The 16,612-nt window shown below is 43.4% G+C and overlaps 1 protein-coding gene across 9 annotated transcripts in view; it reads left to right on the forward strand.

Annotated features, from left to right (window-relative positions):
- The first annotated feature begins 597 nt into the window (after positions 1–597).
- NR2C2 (nuclear receptor subfamily 2 group C member 2) overlaps positions 598–16,612 on the forward strand; it is a 93,404-nt gene continuing 77,389 nt past the window's right edge. For 2 of the 9 annotated variants that reach the window (XM_079795175.1, XM_079795177.1), the window contains exon 1: positions 1,618–2,052. The gene's annotated coding sequence lies outside the window, so the exon portion shown is untranslated. Of the gene's footprint in view, positions 929–1,617; positions 2,053–13,496; positions 14,207–15,819; positions 15,905–16,612 lie in introns of those variants that run through there. The other 7 variants (XM_079795172.1, XM_079795173.1, XM_079795174.1 and 4 more) reach the window with 7 other exon arrangements.

The following is a 16,612-nucleotide window of genomic DNA, read 5'->3' on the forward strand; positions in this document are numbered from 1 at the left end:
GCACAGGCTCAAGATTTGGATCACACGGTCACTAAAAGACCATCAATAATGGGCAGTGAAGGGTTTCCTCGGACCTTGAAAACCTAAATAAAAAGTCGTCTATATGCAGTAGGGCCCAAACCCACGCAATAAACCACCCCCTTCCGACCTACAGTCGCTCTGCCGTGTCACTGCAGCTTCAACCAGCTCGGCGGGAGGCTTTGGTGGAGGCTGTCACAGCCAGAACACAGTCCCCGCCTAGCCTGCAGGCTCGCAGCCCGGCCCCCCACCTCCGCTCCCCCGAGGGGCGTGCTTGCACCTGAATAACGGCGTCCCGCTCTTCCCAGGTCCTTAAGACGGCCAACCCACCCTTTACCCTAACAACAGTGGCGGCCGCGCCGTTTAAATTCCACTTTCGTCTGACTGCAGTGTCGACCGAGTCCCGGCTCCAGGCCTCGGGACCGACAGTGCAGCCCCAAGCATCCGCCCCGCGCCGCCGCCGCCGCCCGGCCCGCAAGGGGCCGGAGGAAGCAGTGCCGGTCGCGGCGTTCCGGTGCGCGCGCGCGGCTCAGCCAATCGCGTGCTCGCCCGCCCCCCGCGGCCGCAGCGAGGCTGGCGCTGGGAAGAGGAAGAAGAACATTCGCCCTCCTCCTACCAGCGCGCGGGCGGCGGCGGCAGCGGCACCGGGGTCACGAACTCTGACCTTTCACTGACAAAAACAATAACAAACTCCCCCTTCCCCGCGACCCCGGCGGCGCCCCCGGGCCCGCCCCCGCTTTTACCTCGGCGTCTCGTCTCTGGTCCGCTGCCCCACGAGCCTGCGGCCCCGGGCTCCCGCCATCCGCCGACGCCGGGAGCCCGGCCTCCCCACGCCCTGCCCTCCGCGCCGGGGGCCGCCCGTCGCAGACACGGGACCTGCTTCGAAGCCGCTTTGGCGCCAAATCCTGAGGTAAAATTGAAAAAGGGGCCGGGGCGGGGTCGGGCTGGCGGCGGAGGGGGCGGGCCTGGTGCGCGGACATGGAGGCGCCGAGTCGGCGGCTGAACCCGACCTTTTTACCTTTGCCACGGGGCGGCAGCGGCGGCGCGGGACGCTTTGCATAGTGGGCCGGGCCGCTCCCTTCCCCTCCCCGCCCGCGCCGGGAGCAGCGAGCGGGCCCCCCCTGACCGGCCTGGCCGGCGCGAGGGTGGGGACAGAGGGGGAATGGCCGCGGCCCCGCCTCACAGCTGGCCCTCCGCCAGCGCCGCCATTTTGTTCTCGATGAAGAGGGCTCTGGCAGGGCCGAACTCCCTCCTCCTCGTCAGCCTCCTCATCCCTGTGGTCCCTCCTTCCCTCATTCCCAGACTCCTCGCCCCTCCGCTCCTCGTGTGCCGTTGGCGGCCGCCTCGGCCCAACCGCCGTTTTTTCGGAAGGGGAGTGTGGGAGGCGGGTACGGAGTGCCGCCTCGTGAGCGACGGCTTTGCCGACCAATTGGTGCCCACACCGGAGGGCCGGGACCTGCGCTCCTTCTCCCCGAAGCTCTGCTGATTGGCTCGGGCCGGAGAGGGCGTTCCCCGCGGGGCGCTGCAATCCTGGCAGGGCGGGAGCAGGGGCGGGGCGCAGCTTGGGCTCTAGGGTCATGGGGGCGCGGCCTGGGCGAAGTCGGGAGCACGGGGGACCCGGCGAGGGGCCGCGCGGTTTCCCCAGGCCTGGAACGCGTCCAGGATGGGTAATGTTGAACAATAGGGACAAAGGTGGCGAAGCATCTTGAGTGCACGTCGCTGACTCGTGGGAAGGACTTTTAGCAATCTGGACACCTTTCCTGGCCGGGCTCCTTCCTGTATTTCCGGCGCAGCCGCGGGCGAATCTTGAGGCGCAATTTCAGAGATTGTAAAATGGGGAGAATGGGCTTTCTTGCCAGGCCGGACCTCCCTTCTCAGGATCGTTGAGTGCTCTACTCAGAAAATGGAGTCAAGGCTACTCTGTGAGCCCCAAAGTAATGTAAAAATGGTCTTATTGTTGAAAATCGGGTGTAGAAGCACCAGGAATGGAAAGCTTAAATGTATTGAAGGCTTGAGAGAACACAGGTGAATCAGGTAATTCTCTGCTCATTCATTGATTAAATGCTTGTTTGCTTAGTTTGGGGGCACTGGGGATACATCCAGAGAACTAGCTAGACAAGGCTTCTCTCCTAGAATTGGGGATGGAGATGAACAGACAAAAATATGATTTCAGAGAATGGTAAATTCCAGAAAAGAAATGAAACCGAATTAAAGAAGATATGGAGACAAATTTAGATTGGGTGGTCAGAGAAGGCCTCTGTAAGGCGGTGTTTGAACCGAGGAACCTAAGGAAGGAATAGTCAGAGAGAGCCAGGTGCGAGCACCACAGGTGTAAAGGCCCAGGAGGGAAAGAAAGCATTTGGTGTGATTGGGAATAGGCTGTAGATTGGTTGGAACTAGTTTGTTGTTCTATTATCCTGCTCTATCTCCGGTCTAAAGTCTGTGAAATATGACAAAGGTAATAGAGAATAAATCTTCAGTTTAACAATGAAAAAGAGTCAAGGAAAATATAGCCGTCAAATGAATTGGTGATAAATATATGACTTGGGGGGAAAGCCTCAGCAAATCACTTACAGTTGGATATAAGGGGCTGACAAATCCTATATCCAACTTCAATTCATCAAATATTTGCGGAGCCCCTGAATACCTCAGGAATTAGGTGCTAGACTGGGAATACAGAGGTGACTAAAACACTGTTTAATGTCCTCAAGTATGTGTGAATGTGGTTCTATACACAAGTTCTGTTTTCTCCCTCTCATCATCCCCATACACACATAAAATGTTTTATGCCAAAGCTAATTACTGTGTTGATTAACAGTGTCAGCATTTACTAGCCATGTGACTTTGGGTAAGTTACTTAACGTTTTTGAGCCTTACTGTCCTCATCTGGACAATAATAGAACCTTTTAGAATTGAGGATTAAATGGGTTAATGTAAATAAAGCGCCTTGCACATAGTAAATACTTGTAATTGGAGTTAAAGGATATAAGCGGCGAAATTTTTAGTCATTGTGGTATAGGGGCAAAACACTAGATTGGAACACTGGGGTTCTAGTTTTGACTGTTCTGCTTTTGGTTATTAATTGGCATCCAGACCAAAAATTTATTTAGAAAACAAAGTAATGGCACTAATAATCTAACAAAAAGTATGGGGTGCTTGACAATTTACAAGACTCTTACAAGCATTACGTAGTTTATACCCCACTAGAACCGATGTAATTGTGGAGGTCCTTTTCCTGCTGTTTTAAAACTTTCTAAGATGTTCCATCATTTTCATATCGCTGTACCCCTAACCCCCTGCACTTTAAATATACTGGCTTGCCTTCAACTTCCTTGACATCATAACTTACCTTAATCCCAGGCCCTTTCACACGCTGTCCCCTCAGCCTGAAATCCTCACATGCCCCCCTTCACACACATGCCCGCACGCCCTAGTCCTGCAGATTTCAGCTCAAGCATCACCTCCTTAGGGTAGCCCTCTCTGATGCCCAGTGCCAATCTAGATCAGATTCTTTTACTACACTGTATTTTTCCATTATAACCTTTGTCTCACTTTGTAATTATACTCCATTATATGATTGTTTGATATTTGTTCCCCTTACCATGCGGTAAATTGCATGAGAGCAGGAGTTATTTTGTTCATCATTATATTTCCAGCACTTAGCAGAGTGCCTGGCACTATTTGTTGAGTGAATTAATTGATAATTTATGATATCATTGGTAACTAAGTTACTGCTCATTAATGATACCTTTTTGTGGGGGCTTGTTTGGCAATTCAGATAGCAGTGCCAGCAATAAAAGGTCTGTTACAGTATTTGGATGATTTTAGGAAGTGGCCCATCACAGGTGGCACTGACTGGAGACATGAATCTCTTTTTAGGCACTTATATGTTGATTTTATGTTTAATTCTTTTTAAAGAGCAGAAATAGATAACTTAATAATAAACTGAATTACAAAGTAAATTAATGAAGTTAATGAGTTCATATAGAACTCATTAATAAACAAATAGTCCAAATATAACCATGTCATTTACTTTAACTGAAGAAACAAAGCACTAATATGACTTTCTTGAAATTAAAAATGCTAGTCTTTGTTTCTCTATCACAGGGGATAAAAGAACAGAGAAGTAGGTTTGCAGGGAGTTAAGAATTGAAAGTCTGTAGTCATTTTTATTTTTATTTTTTAAAATTTATCTTTATTGTTGCAAGTATTACAGATGTCCCTTTTTACCCCATTGGCCCCCTCCACTCTGCTCTAACACCCCCCCCACCCCCACCCCCCGCAGGCCTTCACCACATTATTGTCTGTGTCCATATGTTATGCCTATACGCATATAAGTTCTTTGGTTAATCTCTTCCTGCCTCCCCTCCCCCCTTCCCTCTGAGATTCATCAGTCTGTTCCACGATTCCATGTCTCTGGATCTACTTTGTTCGTCAATTTATTTTGTTCATTAGATTCCACATGTAAGTGAGATCATGTGATACTTGTCTTTCTCTGGCTGGCTTATTTCATTTAGGATAATTGTCTCCAGGTTCCTCCATGCTGTCTTGAAGGGTAAGAGAGCCTGCTTTTTTACAGCTGCATAGTATCTATACTATTAACCTTTTGCACTCGGATGTCGAGTGTGACTCGACACGGTTAGCATTAGAATAAAGGAATCGAGAAAAAAGCAAGCGAGTGCAAAGGGTTAAATGGTATTATGCTAATTAGACTGGGAGACCTTCCAGGAGACCTTCTGGACGTTCTTCTGGACAAAGCCATGGTGGTGGGGCTGAGGTAGAGGCGGTTAGGGGCCAAGAGGGGAGGGCAGTTGTGGGTGAACAGGCCGGTGGCGGTGGGGGGAGGGGGGGTTATTGGGGGTGAGCAGGCCAGTGGTGGGGGGGGGCAGTTAGGGGTGAGCACGCCGGCAGGGGGGGGGCCAGTTGGGAGCGAGCAGGCCGGCAGTGAGGGTCAGTTGGGGGCGATCAGACTGGCAGGGGGGAGCAGAGGGGCAGGTGGGGGTGAGCAGGCTGGCAGGGAGGGGCAATTGGGGGTGATCAGGCTGGTAGTGATCGGGTCTAAACCAGCAGTCGGACATCCCCAGAGGGGTTCCAGATTGGAGAGGGTGCAGGCCGGGCTGAAGGCCCCCCACACACACGAATTTCGTGCACCGGGCTACTAGTTTCATTATGTAAATCTACCACAGCTTTTTATGCACTCATCTGCTGATGGGCACTTGAGCTGTTTCCAGATCTTAGCTATTGTAGATAGCTCTGCTGTGAACATAGGGGTGCATATATTCTGATTGATGTTTCAGGATTCTTAGGGTATATTCCTGGAAGTGGGATAACTGGGTCAAATGACAGTTCCAGTTTTAATTTTTTGAGGAAACTCCATACTAGTCTTCATAGTGGTTGTACCAGTATGCATTCCCACCAGCAGTGTCCTAGTGTTCTCTTTTCTCCAAATCCTCACTAGCCCTTGTTTGTTGATTTGTTGGTGCTAGCCATTCTGGCAGGTGTGAGGCGATACCACATTGTCGTTTTAATTTGCATCTCTCTGGTGATTAGTGACTTTGAACATTTTTTCATATGTCTCTTGGCCATCTGTATGTCCACTTTGGAGAAGTGTCCATTTAGGTCCTTTGCCCATTTTTTCATTGGATTGTTATCTTCCTTTTGTTGTATGAGTTCTTTATATATTTTGGAAATTTATCCCATATTAGATGTATCATTTGAAAATATGTTCTCCCATACAGTGGTATCCCTTTTCATTTTGTTGATGGTTTCCTTAGCTGTGCAAAAGCTTATTATTTTGATGTAGCCATTAATTTTAAATATTTATCCTTCCAAAGATAAATGGATTCATGTAACAGAACTATTGAAGAATAACTTTTTAATTGCTTTCCCAAGTTTAAAAGCTTACTTTGCAAAGTATATGTTAAGCTTCCACCTGAAAATCTGGTAAATAGACCATTTTTGTTGACTTACTTTACATACTACTTACTTTTTATGTAGTTTTTAAAAATATATATTTTATTGATTTTTTACAGAGAGAAAGGGAGAGGGATAGAGAGTTAGAAATATCAATGAGAGAGAAACATTGATCAGCTGCCTCCTGCACACCTCCTACTGGGGATGTGCCCGCAACCAAGGTACTTGCCCTTGACCGGAATTGAACCTGGGACCCTTCAGTCTGCAGGCTGACACTCTATCCACCGAGCCAAACCAGCTAGGGCTTTTTATGTGTTTTTATTTTTTATTTTAGAGAGAGAAACATTGATGATACAGAGAAACATTCATCAGTTGCCTCCTGCACACACCCCTACTGGGGATGGAGCTTGCAACCCCATGTGCCCGGACTGGAATCACACCACTGAACTTTCGGTGCATAGGACATGGCTCAACCAATTGAGCAACACTGGCCAGGGCTATATAATACTGATTTTAAAAATTAGATGTCATAATATTTTAAAACCAATTAGCAGTCACACTTTTATTTAAATCATTGGTTTTGGATTCTTCTATCCTGTTATAGGATTTTTTGATACCACTTGTTCAACAATTTTGATTCCTTGAACTAATTACTCAGGGTAACTAAAGGACTGATAGTTTAATGTTGTTTTACAACATTAAATTACTTATTTATTGCTTTCAACAGTTGTATTTAAGATGACCTTGAAATTTTGTTTTCATGAACATGTCTTTACAGAAAATAAAACCCATATGTGTAATAATTTTACTTTTTGAGGAATTCCAGAAAGTCTTAACATTTGTCTCCAAGAAGTCAAGTAACAGTTCAGCACCTATCTCTGGAACCTTGAGTGGGTAGCCTCTCTGAGGCTTATAGATTTCCCACTTTTAAAATGGCGGGGCGGGGTGGGTGGGGGGAACCAACACTGAGATTGGGGCCAGGAGTAGGAGTCACTGGTCCAAGTTACATAGAACAAGGCAGGTGGATCTGTGTAGAGCAGGCCCCCTTCAACCTTGGCACGGAACCACTGGCCTTTTGTGTCTGGCTGCCTTAGTGTCTCCACATATTGAGGGCTCTCATTTGGGGGTTTTTTCTTTGAGTTCTCTTACCTGTGTGTCATATGCTTCTTCAGTCCCAAAGCACGTCCTAGAGCAGATACTCGTTCCCCTTAATCAGTACCACAGAGGAGGAATCTGTGAAGGAAATCCATCTTAGAGCTCAAGTCCAGCCTCACACCTGATGCAAAACTTTGCAAGAGTTTTGTTTAGCTCTTTTTACTTTATTACTGGTTATGAGAAACTTAAATAAATGTGTCCATCACGTTATCATCTTTAACACGATGGACACATTTGTGTTCCTGTCGCACGTTGTAAAAGATAAGCTCTTATTTCTTGGAGTCTCGCAACCTAACATGACTGGAAGCTGAGATTCTCTTTGTAATTCCCTCCCATCCCTACCATTTCTTCCCCATCCCTTGCCATCTATTTCTGCTACGGGTTCCCCATCCTCTCTTCAGGTGCCCTGAGTGCTAGAGAGTTTTAACAACAGGAGTTCGGTACCAAAAGTCATGACTGTGGGAATTGCAACTCAACTAGCATAGCTCACAATGATGAGTGGTAGTGGATAGAAAGGATGAAAGTTCAGATTAGGGCATGGCATAGGCATTATTATGAGGAGAGAAGGAGCAGATTCATACCCCTGGCATCTGGAGTCTTGGAGCAGAGGTATGGGAAGTGAATTGTTAGAATCAGAAAGAAATAGGCTAGCTCAGACACTTTACTCCTGGACTCCAGGTAGCCTATAATGATGAAAGCTAACTTCAGGGGGAAAGTGTGATTTTTAGGGACAATAAAAATTAACTCTCCCACTGTAATAGGCCTGAAGTCCCTAAATAGGAGGTGAAACCTTTCATTCCATAATTATTCTAAGGCCTGGAAATATTAACAAATTGATAGGGAGGAGTTTCTTACCAAGTGTAAAGAGGATATCATTCTGTCCTGTTTGAATTAGTGGGAGGTGTGAAAAAAGGTATTGAGGCCTAGAAAATTGGATGAATGCTACTGAAGAGTGAGGAGGAGAAGCTGGCAGTGCTAGCTAGACTCAAACTTGAAGGCTTCATGGTTTTACTGGGAGCCACCTTACTTACATTTATTGTTCACGTATTGATAGAAAAAAAAAAGATAGGCAAAAAAAGTTTCTTACTGTCTGCTCACACATGCACTTTCAATAACTGCCTGCCTCTGTGTACCGTTCTCATTCTCTTTTTCTCACCCTCCCTTATTGCTTCTGCAATAATACATCTTTTTACTAGATTAAGCCTGGAATTGAAAAATCACGTTTAAAATGGTTTAAAGCACAGAGTTTAGGTCAGCCCTTGGCTGAAAAGACTGGTAATCAGAACATGTTTATTACTTAATGCAATGCATATTTTTTAAATATATTTTATTGATTTTTTACAGAGAGGAAGAGAGAGGGATAGAGAGTTAGAAACATCGATGAGAGAGAAACATCGATCAGCTGCCTCTTGCACACCCCCTACTGGGGATGTGCCCGCAACCAAGGTATATGCCCTTGACCGGAATCGAACCTGGGACCCTTGAGTCCGCAGGCTGACGCTCTATCCACTGAGCCAAACCGGTTTCGGCGCAATGCATATATATATATTTTTAATTAAACTTAAATTTGTTTCTTTTCTAAAGTAAAAGACAGTTTTTTAAAAGAGGAAATTTTCAAATGAAGGAAAGATAGCATTGTATCAAAAGGCACATACAAGAATGTTGTCAGTAGTTTATGTGACTTTTAAGTGAAACATAATGAAACTAATTTTACCATAGGCTACTTGATATAAACAAGAGATAAGTTTCCAGGGTATCTCATTAACGTTATAACAAAATAACATTATTCGAGGACCTGCTGTATTTAGGAATTAGTGGTTGTATAAACTAGTTATTAAATGATCTAGCTTATTGATTCAAGCAATTTGTTCCCTTAGGTAATTAGCTGCTCTCCTGTCACTTTAAAAGATTCCTTCCTCTTGACTTTTTCTGGGAAATTATTTTGAAGGACACTGGTAGAGAGGGAATGTTGTGTTCTTAGAATTAGAGAGGCCTGGAAGACTTGAAACAAGTTGATTAAACTTCTGAGTCTGTTTTTTTTCTGTATGTATTGGTAGTGCTAATAATACCTACTCAGAAGGTATTTTAAGGATTAAATGATGCCTCCTTTTATATAAGGCACATTGTAGATTCTCAGGAAGTCTGTCCTGCTTTCCTTCCATCCATTTGTCCCTGGCTCACACTAATAGAAATGAAGAGAGTTCTTATCACCCTTACACTTAGGCCCCTGGAAAGGTGAGGAAAATCAGTACAATGATTTTTATTTATTTATTTATTTTTTACAGGAAGTCGCTCAGAAAGTTGTAGTACTGCTCTGGTAGCATGAGAACTCCATAGATGAGAACCACTTCTTTCCCCACTGTTTAATCTTTACCACCTCACCTCCCACCCCCTAGCACACATAGATCATTGCTGTCCCTTTCTTATAGTCCAGACTTACAATTATGTTTCTTGTGTAGGGCAGGAAATCACCTGACCTAAAAGCAAGTAATCTTTGAGTCTAAGTAGTGGCAGGATTTCTGATTGAAGTGGCAGGATGATTATCTGAACTTGACCTTAGAGGCAGCCCCATGAGCCTTTCTTTTGATGAACATCCTACCTAATAATAGACAAATATGCAAATTGACCGCACCTTTGCTACGCCCAGGCCACGCCCACGAGCCAAGCCACGCCCGCCAACCAATCAGGACGAGTATGCAAATTACCCCAACAAAGATGGCGGCTAATTTGCATATCAAGACAGCGTAGAAAGAAGCCAAGAGCTGCAGAAGGGAGCAAAGCTGCGGAGAAGCAAGCAAGCCGGGGAAGGGGGGGGGGGGAGGAGAAGGGAGGAGCGGAGGCGGGGCCAGGGGAGAAGGGAGGAGCGGAGGCGGGGCCGGGGGAGAAGGGTAAAGCAGGTGGGCTGGCGGAGAAGGCAGGCCGGGGGACAAGGGAGGAGAGTAGGCAGGGTGGGGTAGAGTGCAGCAGGAAACCCTATTGCAGGATTTTTCCTGCAACGGGAACGCTAGTCCTATCTAATAAAGAGGGAATATGCAAATTGTCACACCTTCACAAAGATGGCGGCGCCCAGTCCCCTCAGCCCCACTGGAGTCCCACAGTCCTTTCAGCTCAGCTGGGGGGGGGGGGGGGGCGGCAGGCACACAATGCGGCCAGACCTGCCCTCAGCCCCCAGCCGCCCAGAGTGGGCCCAAGGCGCAGGCAAGCCTTGGATGGCGGCTGCCCAGCCACCCAGGGCCGCCCAAGGCTCAGGTAACCAGGGCAGGCCGAGGCTTGCGCTGCCAGCAGTGGCAGCAGCAGAGGTATGATGAGGGCGTCGCCTTCCCCTGATCACCGGGTCGCCGCGCTCCCACCCCTGAGGGCTCCCAGACTGTGAGAGGGGACAGGCCGGGCTGAGGGACTCTTTCCCCCCCCAGTGCATGAATTTTCATGCACTGGGCCTCTAGTTTTATTATATTAAATCTGCCACTTGATTTCCATATCCTGGTTTCAAGTCGATCTATGATTTCAAATCTTTAGCTATGTATTTCTCTCTTTTTTTAAAATCCTCTTTCAGGCTATCTAGATTCTTCAGTTTTTATTTTCCCATGAGTATGAATAAAAAGACTGACAGCCCAACCGGTGTTGCTCAGTGGTTGAGTGTTGACCTATGAACCAGGAGGTCCCAGTTCCATTCCCGGTCAGGGCACATGCCCAGGTTGTGGGCTCAATCCCCAGTGGGGCATGCAGGAGGCAGCCAATCAATGCTTCTCTCTCATCATTGATGTTTCTCTCTCTCTCTTCCTCTCTGAAATCAATAAAAAGAAAAAAAGACTCTGACAGTCACAGCATAACAAAACTTGCACTGAATATCTTGGACCTATCAAGAAGTTCTGTTACCCATGTAGTATTTTGAAAATAGTTATTAAGTATTGGCTTATTTATTTATTTATTTTTTAATATATTTTATTGATTTTTTTACAGAGAGGAAGGGAGAGGGATAGAGAGTTAGAAACATCGATGAGAGAGAAACATCGATCAGCTGCCTCCTGCACACCTCCTACTGGGGATGTGCCTGCAACCAAGGTACATGCCCTTGACCGGAATTGAACCTGGGACCTTTCAGTCCACAGACCGACGCTCTATCCACTGAGCCAAACCGGTTTTGGCGGTATTGGTTTATTTTTAAATATTTGTGAGATTTATCTTAATTTAGTCCTTTCATTTTGCCCAGTTATAAAGTTTAACAATGAATTACAAATGCTGTGTGAGCATATGATGCATGTAAATATAGTTAATTTCATGTGGATCTTATGTCGAAATGAGAGACCTATTCCTAAGTGTAATACACATTTTATAGATTTGAGTTATTGCTTTCAAATTTCTTTGAGAAAGTAAAAGTGGCACCATCTCCTTGTACAATAGTAGCTTCCATGTATTGCATGTCTGTTATGTGCCTGGCACTGAGTTAGGCTCTTACATACATATTTAAGATCTAATCTTCACAATTAACCTCATGTGGTTTAGTATCAGAAAAATCAATTTAGTGCCAGAGCCTCACAACCCAGTATATTTGTTTAGATGAGAAAATATCAAGACAGTAGATATTTTTGAATGTTATTTAATTATGGGCCATGTAATATATAAATATGGATAATGTGAATCAGTTGATTGTGAAGGGAAAGGCAGGCTCACCTATTCCTATCAATAAAGACAAAGTTTCCTTGTCCTAGGGCTTGTTTATTGTTATTTGAGACCCTGATTCCTAAGCCTGCCCCTGTGGAGAACATAGCTGAGCTGTCCTGGCGACTTACTGGGTATTCGGGTGTTCGCAGTCAGAGCCCAGCTTTCACTGCAGTGGGGTTTGTAGCTCTGCTTCACAAAAGAAACTTTAGTTGCAAAGTTTGGTCAGCTGTACACTTTTTGTGAGCCTAGAAGAGCTTATTCAACGTCACCATAGTTTTCTCTACTTCTTTGTTATTAAAAGAGTGATATTGATCTCATTGTAGTTGAAAGAATATGTTACAAAACCTACGCTTGCATAAAGTCAGGCAATAATAGTTTTACTTTCATCATCCTGTGGTCTGTGTTATAGTTTTTATGTACTGTACCCTGTTGTCATACATGTGCAATACAGGAAAAATTCACATTCAAATTAAGTTTAAGACTATGTCTTCACACTTCATAGTCTTTGTTGCCACCACTTTCTAACTGACCCTCCATTTATAGTCTCTCCTTTTTTATCATCTCCACACTGTTGCCTAAAGGATTTTTTTTAAGATCCAGATGTGATTACTTCATTTTTCTGCCAATCCTCTGATAGTTCTCTGTTATCTATCCTATCAGCCTCTCTCCTCCCCTGACCTCTCCAATAATCCCCCACCAGATTTCCTGCTGTTCCTCAAATATGTCATTCTCTTTCATACCTACCAGTTCGTAAGAGCTGTTATCTCTGCTTAGAACTCTCCCCATTCTCCTCTTTGCTTATTGAATTTCTACTCTTCCTTCAAGACCCAGCATCTCTCCTATAAAACTACCACAAGCAGAACGAGATGCTTCTTTCTTTGGACATTCTTTGTAGCATTTAACACTGCATCCGCTTTTATTGGTTTCCTTCTAAAATTCTTCAAGGACAAGGACTTTCTCCTCCTCCTCTTATTATTGTCATTGTTAATTCTCAGCAGTCAATTCATTTACTATTTCACAGCAGTTGCTTAAAAAGGATTGGTAATTGTTCAACTTGATTAGCTTAAAATTACCGTTGAAAAATATTCTGTGGCAGTTTCTTTTTTTACTTAAGCTATTTGGTCTTTTCTGGGAACATTACTGTGTGTGGGAGCAATCTTCAAGGGTTAGGGAGCTGAATAGGTCAAGAACCAACCTTTGAAGACCTCAGGTTTCTGTAACCAAGAAATATAATGTTTTGTCCACAGTGCTTATAAATACAGTTTCTGATGTATAGTAATCATTCGGGAAATGTCAGTTACTATCAGTATTATCATGCTTAGCTCTACCCGCCAAGAAGGTTGTTTTTAAATGTTTTTTTCTAGTTTGTAGTATCAAAGCAATAGGTGGTTGTTGTTTTGTGTGTGTGTGTGGGGGGGGGGGGGGCTTCAGACTTCAAATGCAAAATTATATTGTGCTAGTGACTGGTTTTTCAAACTACATGTGGACACAATACACTATTTCCTGGAGCTTCTCATTCTAGGACAGTGGTTCTCAACCTTTCTAGTGCTGCGACCCTTTAATACAGTTCCTCATGTTGTGGTGACCCCCAACCATAAGATTATTTTTGTTGCTACTTCATAACTGTAATTTTGCTACTGTTATGAATCGTAATGTAAATATCTGTGTTTTCCGATGGTCTTAGGCGACCCTGCTAGCGGTTCTCTACCTGTGGGTCGCAAACCGCTGCTGTAGAGCCTAAGACCATCGGAAAACACAGATATTTACATTATGATTCATAACAGTAGCAAAATTACAGTTATGAAGTAGCAACGAAAATAATTTTATGGTTGGGGGTCACCACAACATGAGGAACTGTATTAAAGGGTCGCAGCATTAGAAAGGTTGAGAACCACTGTTCTAGGGGGTTGCCTCCTAATTGACAACCATTGTCAAAGTGCTCTACCTTTCCTTCCTACTATGTGGTCTTTCTGTCTTTAGGATTACCTGTTGCTGTGATAGCAGTAAGAGAAGCTCTCAGGTGAGAGTCTTGCCCTCTGGCATTATCTTTTTTTTTTTTTTTACCTATGCACTTGAGTTAAATATTTTCCCTCACTTCCTGATGTCTTACATTGTGATATCCTGAAAGAAGGCCCTGTCTTTCTTATTTATATATGAGAATAGAATATAGTTTGCGACTTAACATATTTTCAAAAATGATGAAATGGAAAATATTTTTTAAAATTACCCCCTCACTTTTATCTGCTCTCACTGGATTTAAATCTTTATTGAAAGCACTTGCTTTTCATAATTTCTCTTTCGATACCTCTCTCAACGTTATTCTCACTCATTGTCTTTGCTTATTTTTCCAGAAGGTGCACACATTCTTCCTTGTTCATTTTTAAGCAGTTCCAAAACTGCTGTTGATGATGCCTGAAGCTGCTTTGAAGGCAGAAAATCAAGAGTGAGATCAAGAATTGTAAGAATTTAAGTTATAAAGAAAGGTTGCTGCTCCGGGTCATGAGTGTTTGAGATAGTCTAGGAAGTTGGTGTGGGCAAGAGAGCAAAATGGCAGGGAGGGGATGCACTTGCCCTAACAGAGCAAGATTTATTATAAAACTGCAGTAATAAGATAATGGTAGTGGCATGGAGAAAGATAAGTAGAACAGTAGTGGAATAGAATAGAGAACCTAGAATTACATCCACACATACAGGGAAGCCTAAGATATGGTAGGCAAAAAGGATAGGTTGTTTAGAAATGGTGCTAGAAAATTGATTATCCATATAGGGGGAAAAAATGGATTCTTCTCATCAAACTCAAAAATCAATTTGCAGATGAATTGAAGACTTAAATGTGAGGGACAAAACTCTTTAACATTTATAATACATAACATTATATTTTTTTAAAAATTCTCACCCAAGGATATGTTTTTATTGATTTTAGAGAGAGAGGAAGGGGAGGGGAGAGAGAGAGAGAAATGTCGATCGGGTACCTTCCATATGTGCCCCAACCAGGGGTTGAACCCGCAACCTAGGTATGTGCCCTGACTGGGAATCAAATCCACGACCCCTCGGTGCATGGGACGATGCTCTAACTGATCGAGCCACACCGGCCAGGGCAAAACATTAAACTTTTGACCTTCAGGTAGGATAAGATTTTTTTTAATTTATAAATAAAAGTACATAAAACATAAAAGTACAAATTGTAAAAGAAAATATTGACAAATTTAGCCTTATTAAATTTAAGAACTTCTATTCATCAAAAGACACCATAGATGTGCTACATAGCAGAAGATATTTATAATTTATGTAACCAACAAAGAATTAATATTTAACTTTTCTAAGCTAAACATGTTAATTACTACATCTTCCTTTGTGACCTAACATCTAGAATCTACTGGTTGTTAGCAGTATCTTGGAGCCCCCAAGTCCTATGTGAGGTTGATGGGCCTTTAAATTTAGTGTTTAAGTGAGTCATTACAGACAATTTTCTAAGTTACTAAGTCATCTTTACCAGGCCATCAGTCATCTGTTAAATCAAAACTTGAAGGATCAAGCTACCTCTTTTAGGGAAACCCAATAGAAAGATAAGCCTTTCTAGTACTCTTATTTCTATACTACATAATAATATTCCCTATTGATATTTCTGATATTCAAATTCATAAATTTCTTGCATCAAACAGCTGTTAATAACAGCAACAGAAATGCTTGTAACACCTAAAAGTGGTAAAATAACAGTTGCAGCTGCATGTTTAGATTTTATTTCTTATATAATACCTATTGGCTATCTTTATCCATTTTATTCCTTAGAGAGTTCTTTTGAGAGCTCTGTTTTTATAGAAAAAGAAGGAACTCTAGACTTTTCACATGCAATAATTGTGTTTTTAACACCAGGTTGTTCAGAAACTTTTCTGGTACGTGTGAAATGATGTTATTTCTTTTAGTTGGAACCAAACTGTAACTGGGGGAAAAGATCAGAGTTTTTCTCTATGATTTTTCTTCTAGAAACAATGAAAAGTAAACAAAAGTTAAAAGTCTTTACTACTTATTAAAAAGAATAAATAACCAGAAACACTACCTCTGTAATTTCAGATCATGTACTGTTATGTGAAGATGAATTACTGACACTGGTGACCTGGTATTCTTGTGGCAGTTGGTGCAGTACCTGCTCTTACAGGTTGTTGACTCCTTGAAGACAGGGGCCAATTATTTTATATTTATCAATCACAGTGTCATGCTCCCATCTCTTGCATTACCATCTTGGCAATAAAATAATCTGAAGGGGAATTATGATCATAGAAGGAACTATCTAATAGTGGATAGAATGATATAGAAGGTCACCAGAGAGTGGCCTGCGGGGATCAGTCAGCCAAGTGGTGCTCCCACTGTGGGAGCGCACTGACCACCTGCTTTGAGCGTCTGCCCCCTGGTGGTCAGTACGCATCATAGTGACTGGTCGACCAGTCGTTCTGGTCATTCCGCCATTCGGTCACTGGGCTTTTCTTATATAGGATAATATTTTAGGTAAGAACTACAGGAAAGTGTTTATAAAATTACATTGTGAAGTAGTCTAATTTGTGATTGAGAAAGGGCCAAAGAAATGAAATGTTTATGCATTTGTGTATATTATACACTCAGTAGTACCATATAGTTTTTATATGTAAATGCTGGAAATAAATACCAGAATTTTGTTCTCCCATTAACCATGGGACCTTGCAGTCAATAATGAAGTCTTTCTGATTTGTCCAGGAATTAGATACAAAGTAGAATTCCTTTATCCTGAATTCTTTGTGGTAGAGTATTCTAATGGCATGGGTTTAGGGACTGTTCAGGGTAGCTATCTTTTATGACCTAAAGAGACCAGGAGGTCTGTTACATCAAAAAC

The sequence above is a fragment of the Cnephaeus nilssonii genome, assembly GCF_951640355.1.
Source record: "Cnephaeus nilssonii genome assembly, chromosome: 17".
NCBI classification, from domain to species: domain Eukaryota; kingdom Metazoa; phylum Chordata; class Mammalia; order Chiroptera; family Vespertilionidae; genus Cnephaeus; species Cnephaeus nilssonii.